This window comes from Aquarana catesbeiana, linkage group LG01, assembly GCF_042186555.1.
Source record: "Aquarana catesbeiana isolate 2022-GZ linkage group LG01, ASM4218655v1, whole genome shotgun sequence".
Taxonomy (NCBI): Eukaryota; Metazoa; Chordata; class Amphibia; order Anura; family Ranidae; genus Aquarana; species Aquarana catesbeiana.
In genome coordinates, this window is record NC_133324.1 from 291,626,929 (window position 1) to 291,645,471 (window position 18,543).

The 18,543-nt window shown below is 43.6% G+C and overlaps 1 protein-coding gene across 2 annotated transcripts in view; it reads right to left on the reverse strand.

Moving 5' to 3' along the window:
* The window catches only part of RTN4R (reticulon 4 receptor), a 356,726-nt gene that overhangs the window by 221,800 nt on the left and 116,383 nt on the right, over window positions 1-18,543 (reverse strand). The window lies entirely within an intron of this gene.

Sequence of the window (18,543 nt, forward strand, 5' to 3'; positions counted from 1 at the left end):
GCCAGAATTCCAGTGAGTTTGCATCTTCCTGTGTACCCTGCATTTGCTGCACTAAAATCGCAAGCATTTTAATCAGGCATGCTCAGTTTTCTTCTGTAGACTACAGAACATCTTTAACCCTGTATAAGATAGGAGAGATAAGGTAAGGGAGAAGTGTTCTGTAGCCAAAATTGAAAGTGAGCAGCTAGGATGATAGTTCTGTCTCTCCATACAGTAGATACAGAAGTGTGAGTTAGCATTTTCCTTGATAATTTACAGAGGCTAAGGCTGGCCATACATTATTTAATATTCTTGTACAATTTTTCCATTAACTTTACCAAAACCATATAATATGAGTAGGGATGAGCCGAACACCCCCCGGTTCGGTTCGCACCAGAACCTGCGAACGGACCGAAAGTTCGCACGAACGTTAGAACCCCATTGACGTCTATGGGACTCGAACGTTCGAAATCAAAAGTGCTCATTTTAAAGGCTAATTTGCATGGTATTGTCCTAAAAAGGGTTTGGGGACCCGGGTCCTACCCTAGGGGACATGTATCAATGCAAAAAAAACTTTTAAAAACGGCCGTTTTTTCGGGAGCAGTGATTTTAATGATGCTTAAAGTAAAAAAAAAAAAAGTGAAATATTCCTTTAAATATCGTACCTGAGGGGTGTCTATAGTATGCCTGTAAAGTGACGCGTGTTTCCCGTGTTTAGAACAGTCCCTGCACCAAATGTCATTTTTAAAGGAAAAAATCTCATTTAAAACTGCTTGCGGGTTTAATGTAATGTCGGGTCCTGGCAATATGGATGAAAATCAGTGAGACAAACGGCATGGGTACCCCCCAGTCCATTACCAGGCCCTTTGGGTCTTGTATGGATATTAAGGGGAACCCCGCACCCAAATTAAAATAAGGAAAGGTGTGGGGCCACCAGGCCCTATATACTCTGAACAGCAGTATACAGGCTGTAGGTTTGTTGTTAAGTAGAATCTCTTTGTAATTTTGAACGGGTACATTTTTAACGTGTTTAGCTCCAGCCAAAAAATCTTTTTAAGCTTTTTGGAAAACATAGGGAAGGGTTATCACCCCTGTGACATTTGTTTTGCTGTCTTTCCTCCTCTTCAGAAGATTTCACCTCACTTTTTGTCCCAATGGATTGGAAAGCATCAGTGGAAAGGAGAAATGTTTTTCCCATATTAACTCTTACAGGAGAGAATTTCCCTTCCTAGGGGTAGATTTATTCTCACTTCCTGTTGTCTCCTTCCGTTTGCAAGTAGGAGTTGTTTGTAAGTTAGTTGTTTGAAAGTAGGGTCCTGCCCTATATACTCAGCAGAAATTTGGGCCTTAGGTGTTGCTGTGGCCACAACACTGTAAGCCCTCACAGGGCTCTGCTGTGAAATATTAGATCAAGAATTGTAATTACATGCCCCTGTTGAACAGGAGCTGAAAAATTAGGCCTTAGGCACTGGTGCTGGTGCCACAACAATGCAACCCCTCACAGACACTCTAGTTGGAATGCAGGAACGAGCCCTGCTGCAAAGTATTACATCAAAAATCGTAATTACACGCCCCTGTTAAACAGGGGCTGAAAAATTGTGCCTTAGGCACTGGTGGTGGCACCCAGAACCAAAAATGTTCTTACAAGCTATCAGCGTGATGATTGAGGAGGAAGAGGATAATTACTCAGGGATAGTCACTCAGCATCAGCATAGGCAGTCTTTGAAGGGATCTGAGATTTCAAAAAAAATTATTCGGTTACATCAGCATCAGGTGCTTGGTAGCTGGTGGTGATCCAAGACTCATTCATTTTTATGAAGGTCAGTCGATCGACCGAGTCAGTGGACAGACGCACCCTGTGATCGGTTACCACGCCTCCAGCAGCACTGAATGTGCGTTCCGAAAGAACGCTGGATGCAGGACAGGCCAGTAGCTCAATTGCATACTGTGCAAGCTCTGGCCAGTGATCCATCCTCAAGACCCAGTAACCCAGAGGATTTTCGGTGGGAAAGGTGTCCAAGTCTGATCTTGCCCCTAGGTATTCCTGCACCATGTAAAACAGACGCTGGCGATGGTTGCTGGAACCGATCATACCTTGGGGCTGCGGACCAAAAAATTGTCTGAACGCATCGGTCAGACGGCCACCTTCTCCACCGCTCCTTCTTTGACTGACCGAAGCCTCAGCAGCACGTTGTCCAGAAACAGGAGTTTGTAACCTCCCAGTCTCTGGGAACGCGTTGCACAGACCTTTCTGCAAGGCCTCCCGAAGATGTTTCATCCTCTGCTCCCTCTGCGATGGCAAGATAAGGTCCGCAACCTTACCCTTGTAACGTGGATCAAGGAGGGTTGCTAGCCAGTATTGGTCCTTCTCCTTGATACCACGAATACGAGGATCCTTACGCAGGCTTTGCAGGATCAGGGAGGCCATGCAGCGTAGGTTTGCTGAGGCATTCGGTCCGGAGTCCTCTGGGTCACTAAGGACGACATGGTCCGCAGCCACCTTCTCCCAGCCACGTACAAGTCCATGTGTTTCTTGGGACTGATCCCTTAAAGACTGCTGCTGATGCTGAGTGCCAGGCTCCACCTCCATACTGACACAATCTTCCTCCTCCTCCTCCTCCTCTTCCTCCTCGTCCTCTTCCTGTGTGATCGGCGGGCACGCAGGAACACTGTCTGGATAAAGGGGGCCTTGAGAGCTAAGGAAGTCCTCCTCTTCCTGCCTCTGTTCTGCCTCAAGTGCCCTGTCCATTATTCCACGCAGCGTGTGCTCCAACAGGTGGACAAGGGGGACAGTGTCACTGATGCATGCACTGTCACTGCTCACCATCCTCGTGGCCTCCTCAAATGGTGACAGGACAGTGCATGCATCCCTGATCATGGCCCACTGGCGTGGGGAAAAAAAACCAAGCTCCCCTGACCCTGTCCTGGTGCCATAGTCGCACAGGTACTCATTGATGGCCCTCTGCTGCGTGTGCAGCCGCTGCAGCATGGCCAACGTTGAGTTCCACCTGGTGGTTATGTCACAGATTAGGCGGTTCTTGGGCAGGTTAAACTCCTTTTGGAGGTCCGTCAGCCGAGCACTGGCATTATATGACCGGCGGAAATGCACACAGACTTTCCTGGCCTGCCTCAGGACATCCTGTAAGCCCGGGTACCTGCCCAAGAACTGCTGCACCACCAAGTTAAGGACGTGAGCCAAACAGGGCACATGGGTCATTTGTCCCTGTCGGAGGGCAGAGAGGAGGTTTGTGCCATTGTCGCAAACCACCATTCCTGCCTTAAGTTGGCGTGGCTTCAACCACCTCTGAACCTGCCCCTGCAGAGCTGACAGAACCTCTGCCCCAGTGTGGCTCCTGTCCCCCAAGCACACCAGCTCAAGCACCGCATGGCATCTTTTGGCCTGCGTACTTGCGTAGCCCCTTGAACGACTACGGAGCACCGCTGGTTCCGAGGAAGAGGCCATGGAGGAAGAAGAAGAGGAGGGGGTGGAGGAGAGAGGTGTGTCACAATCATTAGCATTTTGGAGGCGTGGTGGCGGAACAACCTCCAACACTACTGCACCTTGTCCTGCATCCTTCCCAGCTGCCAGCAGAGTCACCCAATGCACCGTGAAACTTAGGTAACGTCCCTGTCCATGCCTGCTGGACCATGAGTCAGCGGTAATATGCACCTTACCGCTGACCGCCCTGTCCAGCGAGGCATGGACATTGCCTTCCACATGCTGGTAGAGAGCCGGAATCGCCTTCCGTGAGAAAAAGTGCCGTTTGGGTACCTGCCACTGAGGAACCGCACATTCCACAAACTCACGGAAGGGGGCAGAGTCTACCAACTGAAAAGGCAGCAGTTGAAGTGCTAGCAATTTTGCCAAGCTAGCATTCAACCGTTGGGCATGTGGATGGCTGGGAGCAAACTTCTTTCGGCGGTGCAGCAGCTGGGGCAGGGAAATTTGCCTGGTACAATCTGACGTCGGTGTACCAAAATCAGATTGCCCACAAGTACGTGGCTGTGACACACCTAATTCTACACCTTCATTCCTCTCAGTGCAGGTCTCAGAGAGGACTGAAGGTCTAGTGGGGTTGGAAATCTCAGCTGATGAGGAGCAAGCAGAGGTCCTCTTTGTTCTTTGGTGTGGGTCTTTTAGATACGCTTGCCAACGAACTGCATGGCAGGTCAACATATGTCTGGTCAAGCATGTGGTACCCAAGCGGGAGATGTTTTGGCCACGCGAGATACGCTTGAGACATATGTTGCAAATAGCAGCGGTGCGATCTGATGCACTCGTCTCAAAAAAGGCCCACACCAAAGAACTTTTTGAATAACGCGCAGAGACTGCAGCGCCCTGCACATGTGGAGCTTTGGGGTGTGATGCAGTCAATGTGCTGCCCTTAGGCTGGCCCCTGGAGGGCATCCTGCCTCGTTGGTGATGTGCCGCCTCCTCCTCCTCCTCCTCTCTCCTATCAGGCACCCACGTTGAGTCAGTGACCTCATCATCCCCTCCCTCCTCATCACTGGAGCAAACCTGGCAGTATGCTGCAGCAGGGGGAGCATGACTGCCAGATTGCTGTCCTTCTTGGGAACCCCCTCTGTCCGTGCTCGTGTTACTGCCTTCATCGAGCTCAGTATCATCATCAGAGCCTTCCAAACGCTGGGCATCCTCCTGGAGCATGTACCCAACACTGTGGTCAAACAGTTCGAGGGACTCCTCAGGAGGACATGGTGGGGCTAGGGAAGGAGTCACTGATGACATTAAGCCGAGGGAAGAGGCCGCTGCTTTGCCAGACAAAGTACCCTGGGCATGGGTGAGAGAGGATGAGGAGGATGAGGACGGCTTGGTCATCCACTCGACCAAGTCTTCCGCATGTTGCGGCTCAACATGGCCAGCTGCCGAAAAAAAGGCCAAGCGTGTCCCATGGCCACGTGCTGATGAGGATGCACCGTCTCCACGACCAGCACTAGACACAGAGCCTGCTTGCCCTCTCTTATTGGCTTGTGACTGTCTGCCTCTCCTTCTTGGCCTTCCAGACATACTAATGGCCTGTAGCTGCACTAAGCTGGGATATATATATATATATGTACTGATACTGCAGCTAGCAAAATCAACTGCCTGCCTGTAGTATGAGAACACCACCAACCTTCTACAGGTAGCTTTAGCTGAACACTGTGAGGTGGACGCACCCCACTAACTTGTAGGTTTAGCAGAACACTGTGAGCAGGACGCACTGCACTAACTGTAAATAGTCTAGCTGCCTGACTGTGGTACTAATAGGATCAAAAGAACACCAGCAATTTTCTTCAGGTAGCTGTATTTACTGTAACAAGACAAGCCTGCCTGTCAGTAAGAAGATAACAGAAACGGATCTAGCTGAACACTGTGAGCAGGACGCACCCCACTAGCTTGTAGGTTTAGCTGAACACTGTGAGGTGGACGCACCCCACTAACTTGTAGGTTTAGCTGAACACTGTGAGCAGGACGCACCCCACTAACTTGTAGGTTTAGCAGAACACTGTGAGCAGGACGCACTGCACTAACTGTAAATAGTCTAGCTGCCTGACTGTGGTACTAATAGGATCAAAAGAACACCAGCAATTTTCTTTAAAATACTGTAACAAGACAAGCCTGCCTGTCAGTAAGAAGATAACAGGAACGGATCTAGCTGAACACTGTGAGCAGGACGCACCCCACTAGCTTGTAGGTTTAGCTGAACACTGTGAGGTGGACGCACCCCACTAACTTGTAGGTTTAGCTGAACACTGTGAGCAGGACGCACCCCACTAACTTGTAGGTTTAGCAGAACACTGTGAGCAGGACGCACTGCACTAACTGTAAATAGTCTAGCTGCCTGACTGTGGTACTAATAGGATCAAAAGAACACCAGCAATTTTCTTCAGGTAGCTGTATTTACTGTAACAAGACAAGCCTGCCTGTCAGTAAGAAGATAACAGGAACGGATCTAGCTGAACACTGTGAGCAGGACGCACCCCACTAGCTTGTAGGTTTAGCTGAACACTGTGAGGTGGACGCACCCCACTAACTTGTAGGTTTAGCTGAACACTGTGAGCAGGACGCACCCCACTAACTTGTAGGTTTAGCAGAACACTGTGAGCAGGACGCACTGCACTAACTGTAAATAGTCTAGCTGCCTGACTGTGGTACTAATAGGATCAAAAGAACACCAGCAATTTTCTTTAAAATACTGTAACAAGACAAGCCTGCCTGTCAGTAAGAAGATAACAGGAACGGATCTAGCTGAACACTGTGAGCAGGACGCACCCCACTAGCTTGTAGGTTTAGCTGAACACTGTGAGGTGGACGCACCCCACTAACTTGTAGGTTTAGCTGAACACTGTGAGCAGGACGCACCCCACTAACTTGTAGGTTTAGCAGAACACTGTGAGCAGGACGCACTGCACTAACTGTAAATAGTCTAGCTGCCTGACTGTGGTACTAATAGGATCAAAAGAACACCAGCAATTTTCTTTAAAATACTGTAACAAGACAAGCCTGCCTGTCAGTAAGAAGATAACAGGAACGGATCTAGCTGAACACTGTGAGCAGGACGCACCCCACTAGCTTGTAGGTTTAGCTGAACACTGTGAGGTGGACGCACCCCACTAACTTGTAGGTTTAGCTGAACACTGTGAGCAGGACGCACCCCACTAACTTGTAGGTTTAGCAGAACACTGTGAGCAGGACGCACTGCACTAACTGTAAATAGTCTAGCTGCCTGACTGTGGTACTAATAGGATCAAAAGAACACCAGCAATTTTCTTCAGGTAGCTGTATTTACTGTAACAAGACAAGCCTGCCTGTCAGTAAGAAGATAACAGGAACGGATCTAGCTGAACACTGTGAGCAGGACGCACCCCACTAGCTTGTAGGTTTAGCTGAGCACTGTGAGGTGGACGCACCCCACTAACTTGTAGGTTTAGCTGAACACTGTGAGCAGGACGCACCCCACTAACTTGTAGGTTTAGCAGAACACTGTGAGCAGGACGCACTGCACTAACTGTAAATAGTCTAGCTGCCTGACTGTGGTACTAATAGGATCAAAAGAACACCAGCAATTTTCTTTAAAATACTGTAACAAGACAAGCCTGCCTGTCAGTAAGAAGATAACAGGAACGGATCTAGCTGAACACTGTGAGCAGGACGCACCCCACTAGCTTGTAGGTTTAGCTGAACACTGTGAGGTGGACGCACCCCACTAACTTGTAGGTTTAGCTGAACACTGTGAGCAGGACGCACCCCACTAACTTGTAGGTTTAGCAGAACACTGTGAGCAGGATGCACTGCACTAACTGTAAATAGTCTAGCTGCCTGACTGTGGTACTAATAGGATCAAAAGAACACCAGCAATTTTCTTCAGGTAGCTGTATTTACTGTAACAAGACAAGCCTGCCTGTCAGTAAGAAGATAACAGGAACGGATCTAGCTGAACACTGTGAGCAGGACGCACCCCACTAGCTTGTAGGTTTAGCTGAACACTGTGAGGTGGACGCACCCCACTAACTTGTAGGTTTAGCTGAACACTGTGAGCAGGACGCACCCCACTAACTTGTAGGTTTAGCAGAACACTGTGAGCAGGACGCACTGCACTAACTGTAAATAGTCTAGCTGCCTGACTGTGGTACTAATAGGATCAAAAGAACACCAGCAATTTTCTTCAGGTAGCTGTATTTACTGTAACAAGACAAGCCTGCCTGTCAGTAAGAAGATAACAGAAACGGATCTAGCTGAACACTGTGAGCAGGACGCACCCCACTAGCTTGTAGGTTTAGCTGAACACTGTGAGGTGGACGCACCCCACTAACTTGTAGGTTTAGCTGAACACTGTGAGCAGGACGCACCCCACTAACTTGTAGGTTTAGCAGAACACTGTGAGCAGGACGCACTGCACTAACTGTAAATAGTCTAGCTGCCTGACTGTGGTACTAATAGGATCAAAAGAACACCAGCAATTTTCTTCAGGTAGCTGTATTTACTGTAACAAGACAAGCCTGCCTGTCAGTAAGAAGATAACAGAAACGGATCTAGCTGAACACTGTGAGCAGGACGCACCCCACTAGCTTGTAGGTTTAGCTGAACACTGTGAGCAGGACGCACCCCACTTACTTGTAGGTTTAGCAGAACACTGTGGGCAGGACGCACTGCACTAACTGTAAATAGTCTAGCTGCCTGACTGTGGTACTAATAGGATCAAAAGAACACCAGTAATTTTCTTTAAAATACTGTAACAAGACAAGCCTGCCTGTCAGTAAGAAGATAACAGATAGCTGAACACTGTGAGCAGGACGCACTGCACTAAATGTAAATAGTCTAGCTGCCTGACTGTGGTACTAATAGGATCAAAAGAACACCAGTAATTTTCTTCAAAATGCTGTAACAAGACAAGCCTGCCTGTCAGTAGGAATATAACAGGAACGGATCTAGCTGAACACTGTGAGCAGGACGCACTGCACTAAATGTAAATAGTCTAGAAGATAACAGGAATGGATCTAGCTAAACTGAATACAGTGTATATATATATATATATGCAACACCTGGGATGCATATATATACACAATACACTTTAAGTGCAGCTAACTGACTGACTGTCCTGCCTAATCTAGCTAACTCAAATGAAATGACACTGTCTCTCTCTCTCTCTAAGCACACCGGAACACACTGCACAGGGCCGCCGTGCAGGCGGCCTTATATAGTGTGGGGCGTGTACTAAATCCCCTGAGCCATAATTGGCCAAAGCCTCCTTGGCTTTGGCCAATTATGGCTCTCTGTTAAGGCGGCGCTGTGATTGGCCAAGCATGCAGGTCATAGTGCATGTTTGGCCAATCATCAGCAAGCAATGCACTGCGATGCCGCAGTGAATTATGGGCCGTGACGCGCCACACGAATTTGGCGCGAACGGCCCATATCGTTCGCAATTCGACGAACGATCGAACAGCCGATGTTCGAGTCGAACATGGGTTCGACTCGAACACGAAGCTCATCCCTAAATATGAGGTCAAACCTAAACACTTTACATTTTCATTGCAAGCAGACAGACCCTTGCACTACATAGCTGAAGGTAAATATAAAGGAAATTGAATAAGAAAATTGTATGGCCAGATTTAGTATATAGGAAGAAACTTTCTTCGCTTCAACCAACCAGCTGTGTCTTTATTTTTTCTTAAAGTGATTGTAAAGGAAATTTTTTTATTAAAAAAAATAACAAACATGTCATACTTACCTGCTCTGTGCAGCGGTCTTGCACAGAGCAGCCCCAATACTCCTCTTCTCGGGTCCCCTGCCAGTGCTCTGGGCCCCTCCCCCTTGTTGAGTGCCCCTATAACAAGCTGCTTGCTGTGGGGGCACTCATGCGTGCACGCTCTTAAGTCGGCTTTCTGCGCCCATAAGGCACAAAGAGCGCAGCTCAGCCCCGCCCCCTCTCCTGCCTCACTGGCTGTAATTGACAGCAGTGGGAGCCAGGGGCTCCTGCTGCTGCATCTCAGCCAATCAGGAGGGAGAGAACCGGGGGAGCCTTGGGTCTTGTGCACATACCTGGAATGAGATAGGACTTAGGTAAGCATTGGGGGGGCTGAGAGGGGAGCTGCACACTGAAGCCTTTACAACCACTTTCATTTCCCTCACACATGATTTGTATATTTAAAGTGAATGCAGGTTTACCTTATTTACTATCATACATTTTATGAAGCAAACATTTTCTAATAGAACATTCACTTTGCTTTGTAAACAACCTCTATTCCTTTAGTAAATTATTCCCAATATGTCCAATTTAATTTTACATTTTTGTAAAACTTTTTTTTTTAAATGACTCTGTCAAATAAATAAATAAAAGAGAATGCTCCCTGCAATACATGCCTTTTAACACTTACCTGTCGGACTGCTAAGAATGCAGTTCCTGGTATTTCTGAGATTCTGCTGCCTAAAGACTTTTCAGCATCCAAAACACTTCTGGGTGTGTCAGATGCGTGGTCCTCTACTACATTATGTAGTTGCTCCCTTTTTAAAAAATACAGAGGTGAACAGTGGTTTGGAAAGCGAGATAGCAAGTGAAAAAACGCAGAAAAACATGAGTACAAAGAACATTAACCTCCCTGGCGGTATGAATATTTCGGATTTTTGATGGTCAAAGCGGTACAATGTTTTGCATTGAAATATGGCATTTTTTATTGTAGGCCTGTAACTCTTAGGAATAACACACTTAAATCTGTCCAAACAAGAGTCTAGTAGACATCCCGGGTATGATAAAGTTTGAAACACTAAATCATAAATTATAATATAATAAATAACCATAAATAATTATAACAAATAATAATATAATAATAAAAATTATTCAATAATGTAATCAAATCAAAAACACTGACATTTGCGCAGTTGCAGAATTGTTGCTGTTGTCACTTTCAGTGTTTGATGACAGATTTCCCCACAAATCGCTTAATTCTGCAAGTGAAGTGAGTCTAATTTATTATCGCTGTTTTCTAGCGGGTCTAAAACCGCTTTTGATGTAAAGGGACGGTTTTGGTTGCTATGGACAATCTCCAGTTTCCAGGCAGAAAGAACAGTATTTATAATATAAAACTGCATGCAGGCCATTGGACAAAGCACTAGGGACAAAAGGGATGTGAAATAATTTAAAACAGCAATGTAATTTGTAAGTATGTATTGTGTGTGGTTTTTAACTTTTTGAATTTGTCGCCGTACTCCGTCCCCATGCATTGCAACGCTCGCAGGGAACGGAGCTCGGCGCTGTGATACATCGAGCGGAGACACGGCTCGCAGACACTGCGGGAGGACATTGCAGGATACTGGAGACAAGGTAAGTAACTGTACCTGGATCCTGCAATGCGATGCCGAGTATGGCTCGGGGTTACCGCTTTTGGTACTGAAAATTCACCCCGAGCCACACTCGGGAATACCGCCAGGGAGGTTAAATAAAATAAACTAAACTACCATAATTACACTCCCTAGAAAAAACAAAAGGTGTTTCTTTATAAGCTAATTTCACCAAAACAATTCAATAAATGAAACTAAGAGATCGCTCACAAACTTGCAAACTTAGTAATGTCAGTTTGCATTGCCAAAATCACTCCACTCATCCTTAGTAAGGCATGCCATAGACGGTACGAATTTCTTTCCTGCAACCATGGGTTGAAAGAGGAATCCGTCCCGGCCAGGAGAACCCAATGATTATCCCTAGCGGCTATAGCAGTCGTTTGTGATAATCGCAAGCTAATTTGGCAGGCTGGTTGTACCCAAGTTAATCAATCGATCCACTTGGTACATTCAGCCTGCCCATTAATGGTTCGAATCTTGGCCAGTTTCTGCTGAACCAGATTTGAAACATCTATGGCTGGCCTTAGGAATATTACGTAAGCTCACTTTCTTTTGCAAAATTAGTACTTTTCATTACTCTGTTATACCCAAGTCACTTCTTCAGAAGCAGCCACAATGAAGTAATATATGTTTTAACACATTCTCAAATATTTCAGCAATAGAATAAAGAAATTAAAGCACTAAGTAGCTGTAGGAGGAAATATATTACTATTTCAAAGTGGATTTCTCAGACAAAGGAAGCAGTAAAGGGGACTTATTTAATTAAACAGATCTATGTTAGATAGCACTTACATCTTTATTATAAATTTTACTTTCTGCACTATCACTGCTCATCTATAGAAAGTTGTCATTTAATATGTGAATGATAATAAATTTCCTTGCTGATTTGACAGTTAATATGGCTGTTGAAAATTACCAAATTTGATTCTCTAAATACTTAGCACAAATTTTCTCTTTGCATAAGAAACATTGCATCTGTTAAAACTGAAATTGAGGCAGAAACGTGTAATTCTCATTGCAATTGTAATCCTCAAAACAATTGTTTTTGACTTTTTGAAACCAGTTAATTATCATTTGTGTCTAATAGAAACTGGTATTATACGTGTTTGGCAGAAAAGCTAGTTATATTTCCATTAATATAATATTAACATTATCCCTGTTGCTAATATCACTCACCCTCATATAAGATATTTTAATTCACATTATAGGATATTTTTCATGCAGTTCTGATTAGACAACACACACCCAAAAAGTCCCCGAGGCTTGCTCTGTATTACCAAAATTATGCACACAGTCAAAACAGACATCTGGAAGCACGAAACTGCACCTATTATGAGTACAGTGATATTTGCAATATATATTTCACAGAAAAATCTCCAATTTCGTTGTAGGGGAAACTCTTAGTTTTGCTCAGTGCAATGCTTAGGTGAAATTTGGTGTTTATTTAGAGGGCATTTTTGGGTTTATCGAGGGTAGTTTATTTTATTTAATCTTGTGTTTGTGGTTTTGTTTCCATTTTTTTGTATTTTTAATTTCTATTTGCTTGTACTGATGTTAACAGTAATTCAAATTTTGGGTTGTCTTTTTTTTTCTTTCTATGCATGAACATAAAATATTCAAGCCAATAAGGGGCCATTTTTTTGGCATCCAGAATAGTTGATCTTCAGTAACCCCCCGGAGCCATTTAAAGCACAAGTTACCCTTTAAAAACCACCAAAAACTGACTATATTTTGACTTCCCTAATTATATTACTTTATTGTACCATAATACATAAATAAAATGTAAGTGCTGAAATTAGTTCCGTTTTATAAGGTCATCGACAGAAGCTAGGTAATGTTGAGGAGAGGGCTCATGTGGAGTAAAAATTAAAAAGGCAAACAAAAAAAGAAAACACTACATGTTATTTAAGTATAAATAATGGTATTTGCATACAGGCCATACAGGTCAAAACAGACTACTTAGTGGTCTGAGAATGAGTGATAGAATTATTAACCAGCATCAGGAGAGGTGTAAGCGGCACAGATCCACAGAAGGAATACAGCTAAAGCAGGGAGATCCTTACACTGCAGATGTTCAGGTACACCTTCCTTTTCAGGCTGGAGAACTGTGAGAAGCACAGTAGTGAAATCAACATATCTCACTCAAAATCTCCTGAGACTCGGTCATCCAGAGGCAGCAGAGCAGAGCAGAGAATCAAAGCACAGGAGTACCTAGGCACAGGGATTGCATTGATTTTTTTTTTAGGAGAAATTCAAGACAAGGTACATTTTTCAGGATACTGCTTAGGCACAAATAACTTTTCTAGATGCATAAAAGATGGCAAATCTTCACTTTGTTAGTTCAGGTCAAATTTATAGAAAATAATGAAGGAAAACACTCCAGGATTGATGTAGTTTATTTATTTTGCTTCTCCTTGCTAGTGTATACAGTTATTGATGCCATGGGTGTTACAGCAGTTAGTTTTGTATCAATATGCCTGGGCAAATTAACATATTTATGGAGTGATAATGAATGAACTGTTCTCAGCCAATAGGTTTTGTACTTGAACATGAATTTTCAGATTGGCTGGTGTTTAAATACAGGAGCATGTAGTAAAAAGCAGCAATGTACTAGATGTATTTAATGTTTATCAAAGGAGAGCCATGTATTGCTAACCAAAATAGATTCAGGCATTGGCAAAACTATCATTATTAAATCAAATTATACTGTAGTTATGTATATTTTACTAAAGCACATATGTGCACATCAATGACCTATGCACTTCTATCTAATAGCAATGTATCTGTCTATTTTTCTTTCTTTTGGATGCATTATTTAAAGGTAAATCTCTGTAAAAGATTGGGACTGCAGGAAACAAAGACTATGTACAATCTTATCCTGCTTTTGTGCATTTGACCTGACCACGTCACCCAATATAATTTCATCTAATAATCTAATAATCAGACCATCACTCCTCTACACCAGGGGTCTCAAACTGGCAGCCCTCCAGCTGTTGTGAAACTACAAGTCCCATGAGGCATTACAAGACTGACAGTTACAAGCATGACTCCTACAGGCTGAGGCATGATTGGACTTGTAGTTTTGCAACAGCTGGAGGACCGCCAGTTTGAGACCCCTGCTGATACACTATTCTTGACTGGAAACACCTTAGCTATTTGGGCCTGATTTGTAACTTTCAGCTCAGATACTACTGCTGCTCACCAAAAAAAAAAATAACACACAGCAAGAATATGTAATCTGATATTTTGTGAATTCTCTAGCAATGTTGATTTTAAACTCGAGTTATGCTGGCCATATACTATACGAAAAAATCAGTCGAACCCATTTTCGAAAAATGCACATTCGGCTGTGAGCGCAAACGATAGTGCCATCATGTAATGACCTATAAATCGTTCAGTGGACATAAATGAATGCATTTTTTGTTTGTTGTTTTTTTACATATATCTAGTGCAGACAGTCCAGATGGGGAACACTTTAACCTTCCAATTTATCATTCCTTCGGCAGAAAATTTCCAAACTTGTCCTTTTGTTTTCCTGCTCAAAAACGTCCCAATGATTATCAATTTTGTGCCCATTAACTGGCCGAAAAATGAACGAACTGTCTAAATGACCGAATTTCAGACGATTTTTTTTTTTGTATAGTGTATGGCCACCATTATTCTCCATTGCTTGACACTAAAATAAGAGCATAATCCCTTCAAAATCAGGAGTCATGGCAGGAATACAAAAAACATACTAAAATATTAGACATAAGCAAAAAAAATTTTTAACCAAATTGCAAAAATGACCAAATGAATCAAATTTGTCAAGCATGTAAAATGTTGCTGGCAGGTTGCCATAATGCTCTATGTCGTTTTTGTGTTTAATCACATGCCGACCGGGCTATAGCCGAAAGATGGCTACAGCACGGTCGGCTTTTTCTGGGAGGACATCCATGGATGTCCTCACATATTCGCGCACCCCCTGGGGTGCGCACCCGGGAATGTCCGTGTCGTCGGAAAGGGGTAAAGGGCCAATGACAGCTGCCCTTTACCATGTGATCGCTCCGTCCAATAACGGAGCGATCACTTGTAACAAACTGGAGCTTGTCTAGTGCAGCTCCTCCCCTCTCCTCGCACTGAACGGTACAGTTTGCGAGGAGAGGAGTGAGCCCGGTGCAGCAGCGCTGTGGGCTGTCTCTGGAGTGCCCACAGTGCTGATCTGTGCCCATCCATGCTCCATATGTGCCCATCCATGCTCCATATGTGCCCATCCATGCTCCATATGTGCCCATCCATGTTCCATATGTGCCCATCCATGCTCCATATGTGCCCATCCATGTTCCATATGTGCCCATCCATGCCTCATATGCGCTCATCCATGCCTCATATGTGCCCATCCATGCTCCATATGTGCCCATCTATACTTCATCTATCCCTTGCTCACCCATGCTCCATCCATCCCTGGCACATCCATGCTCCATCTGTGCTCATCCATGCTCAATCCGTGCTCCATTGTGGGCTGTCTCTGGAGTGCCCACAGTGCTGATCTGTGCCCATCCATGCTACATCCATTCATCCATCCCTGGCTCATCCATGCTCCATGTGTGCCCATCCATGCTCCATATGTGCTCATACATGCCTCATATGTGCCCATCCATGCTCCATATGTGCCCATCCATGCTCCATATGTGCCCATCCATGCTCCATATGTGCCCATCCATGTTCCATATGTGCCCATCCATGCTCCATATGTGCCCATCCATGTTCCATATGTGCCCATCCATGCCTCATATGCGCTCATCCATGCCTCATATGTGCCCATCCATGCTTCATATGTGCCCATCTATACTTCATCCATCCCTTGCTCACCTATGCTCCATCCATCCCTGGCACATCCATGCTCCATCTGTGCTCATCCATGCTCAATCCGTGCTCCATCCGTGCTCATCCATGCTCCATCCATCCCTGGCTCATCCATGCTCCATTCATGCCTGGCTCATCTGTGCTCCATCCATCCATGCTCATCCATGCTCCATCCATCCCTGGCTCATCTGTGCTCCATCCATGCTCATCCATGCTCTATCCATGCTCCATCCATCCCTGGCTTATCCGTGCTCCAGCCGTGCTCATCCATGCTCTACCCGTGCTCATCCATGCTCAACCTGTGCTCATCCATGCTCAATCTGTGCTCATCCATGCTTAATCCGTGCTCATCCATGCTCCATCTATCCCTGGCTCATACATGCTCCATCCATGCTCATCCATGCTCCATCCGTGCTCATTCATGCTCATCCATGCCTCATCTGTGCTCATCCATTCCACAGCAGTGCTCATCCATGCCACAGCAGTGTTCATCCTTGTCACATCCATGCCACATCAGTTCTCATCCGTGCCACAACAGTGCTCATCCATGCCACATGAGTGCTCATCCATGCCACATCAATTCTCATCCATGCCGCATCCTTACCACTACAGTGCCCATCAGTGTCTCTCAAAACTGTAATAGGTAGTCAAATTAGATTTGAAATGTATGTCCCTGATGGTGCTCCTTGCATGTTGGGCCTCTGTATGTGGCCAGGCGGTGGAAAAGTCTCCCACATGTGGTATCGCCATACTCAGGAGAAGTAGCAGAATATATTTTGGGGTGTCATTTTTGCTATGTACATGCTATGTGTTAGAAATATCTTAAAAATGGACAACTTTCTGTAAAAAAAAAATGCGTTTTCATTTTCTTTCCACGTTTTCCAAAAACTTGTGGAAAAAAATGACATGTTCAGAAGATTCATTATGCCTTATAGAATATACGTTGGGGTATTTACTTTCCAAAATGGGGTGATTTAGTGGACTTTTCCATCATCCTGCTGCTCCAGGATGTTGGGCCTCTGTATGTGGCCAGGCTGTGTAAAAGTCTCACACATGTGGTATCACCATACTCAAGTGGAGTAGTAGAATGTGTTTTGGGGTGTTTGTGGTATGCATATGCTGTGTGAGAGAAATAACCTGTTAATATGTAAACTCTGTGGAAAAAAAAAAAAAATCTCCATTTTGCAAAGAATTGTTGGAAAAAAATTACATATTGAAAAAACTCACAATGCCTCTTACTAAATACCTTGGATTGTCTACTTTCCAAAAAGGGGTCATTTGGGGGGTATTTGTACTTTCCTGGCTTGTTAGTGTGCCAAGAAATGAGAAATGAGGCCGTCAGTACATCAGGTTTGATCAGGTGAGATCAATTTTCAGTGATTGGCACCATAGCTTGTAGACTCTATAACTTTCACACAGACCAAATAATATACACTGATTTGGGTTTTTTTTTACCAAAGATATGTAGCAGTATAAATTTTGGGCAAACATTATGAAAAAAAAATACTAATTTAAGTGACCAGTGGTCAGATGGTTAAAACAGATTAAATTGGTTGAAATTGGCCAAAAATTGTCTGGTTGCATGACCAGCACAAGAAATGTTTCGGTATGTGTCTAAGTAGTTATATGGCCTACAGAAATGGCATAACCCCTTATATTAAGTAAATAAATGGTATATATGAATACATATTCATATATGAATATGTGACAATATAAAATAACACTACACAACCCAATATATATAAAATAAAAATAAAACATTACCAGTGGCTAAAAAATATAATATAATAACTGTAAATAAACACCCATAGAGTGCATAAATAATCAATACAATTGCATAATTGTGCATAAAATAATATAGAATCTATCAATAGCATATGCTGCAGAGTACTCACTATGAACCTACAAATACATTCATTAAGTATGGTAATGCAAAAAATGTATGTCAAAATATCTAAAAAATACACACAATTATTATGCAGAACAGGTTAGCAATAGGATCACTTGAGGAAGTTGTTCTAGTGATGAAGCATGTTGGGTGATGGAGCAAGGCATGGATGTCGTATTAGATATATTGAGAGGAAGTTGGATGTTGGTTAGCCAGAAAAGCAAGAATTCAATCTTTTCTTGGAATCTTTTCATAGAATCCTAAGCTGCTGAGTGGAATATTTATGTAAGCTTTATACAGTATACCTGTGCTAATTAACAACTTTTCAATGTAACTGCAAAATCACATTATTTTAAAGCAGCTTTTTTTTTTAAACAAGTAACAGTATCACACTTTTAGGGCTCTTTTTTGTTACACTGTATCTTGTATGAGGGAGGTGAAGCATCTGTGGAGACAATAATAAGATTTTTAAACAGCCTAGAACTTGGAGAAGTGGTGGATGATCTCTTAAGTGCACACCGACCTTCTTAAAATTTGAGAGTCTGTAAGATCTGGTGAGTTTTGCCACTCATGGGATATAGATGGAAAGTACTGATCCTATAGGTTTGTTTTCAAATGACATGAGTGACATATGATAGTGTGGAATCACAAAATCATTCACATAATATTTATGCTATTTGGGACAGTTTTCATAGTAAATTTTATAGATATTTTTACATGCATTTTGTGAATTGTTTCATATACTTTATTGGGGTATATATACAGTAGGAGCATATTAAATATTCAGCAGCACATGCTGCATATAGATTATATATTTTTTACATCTATGCATTTTCATGGATTATTTATACACTAATGTATTTATATGTTGTTGTAAATTGAGTAAATCGTAAAGTAAATATGTCAGTGGAGTGCTATATTTTCATTTTATATAAATTCTGCAGTATACGGACAGTTAAATTAATAGTTTAGGCATTACATAAAGTTCCAATTTGTT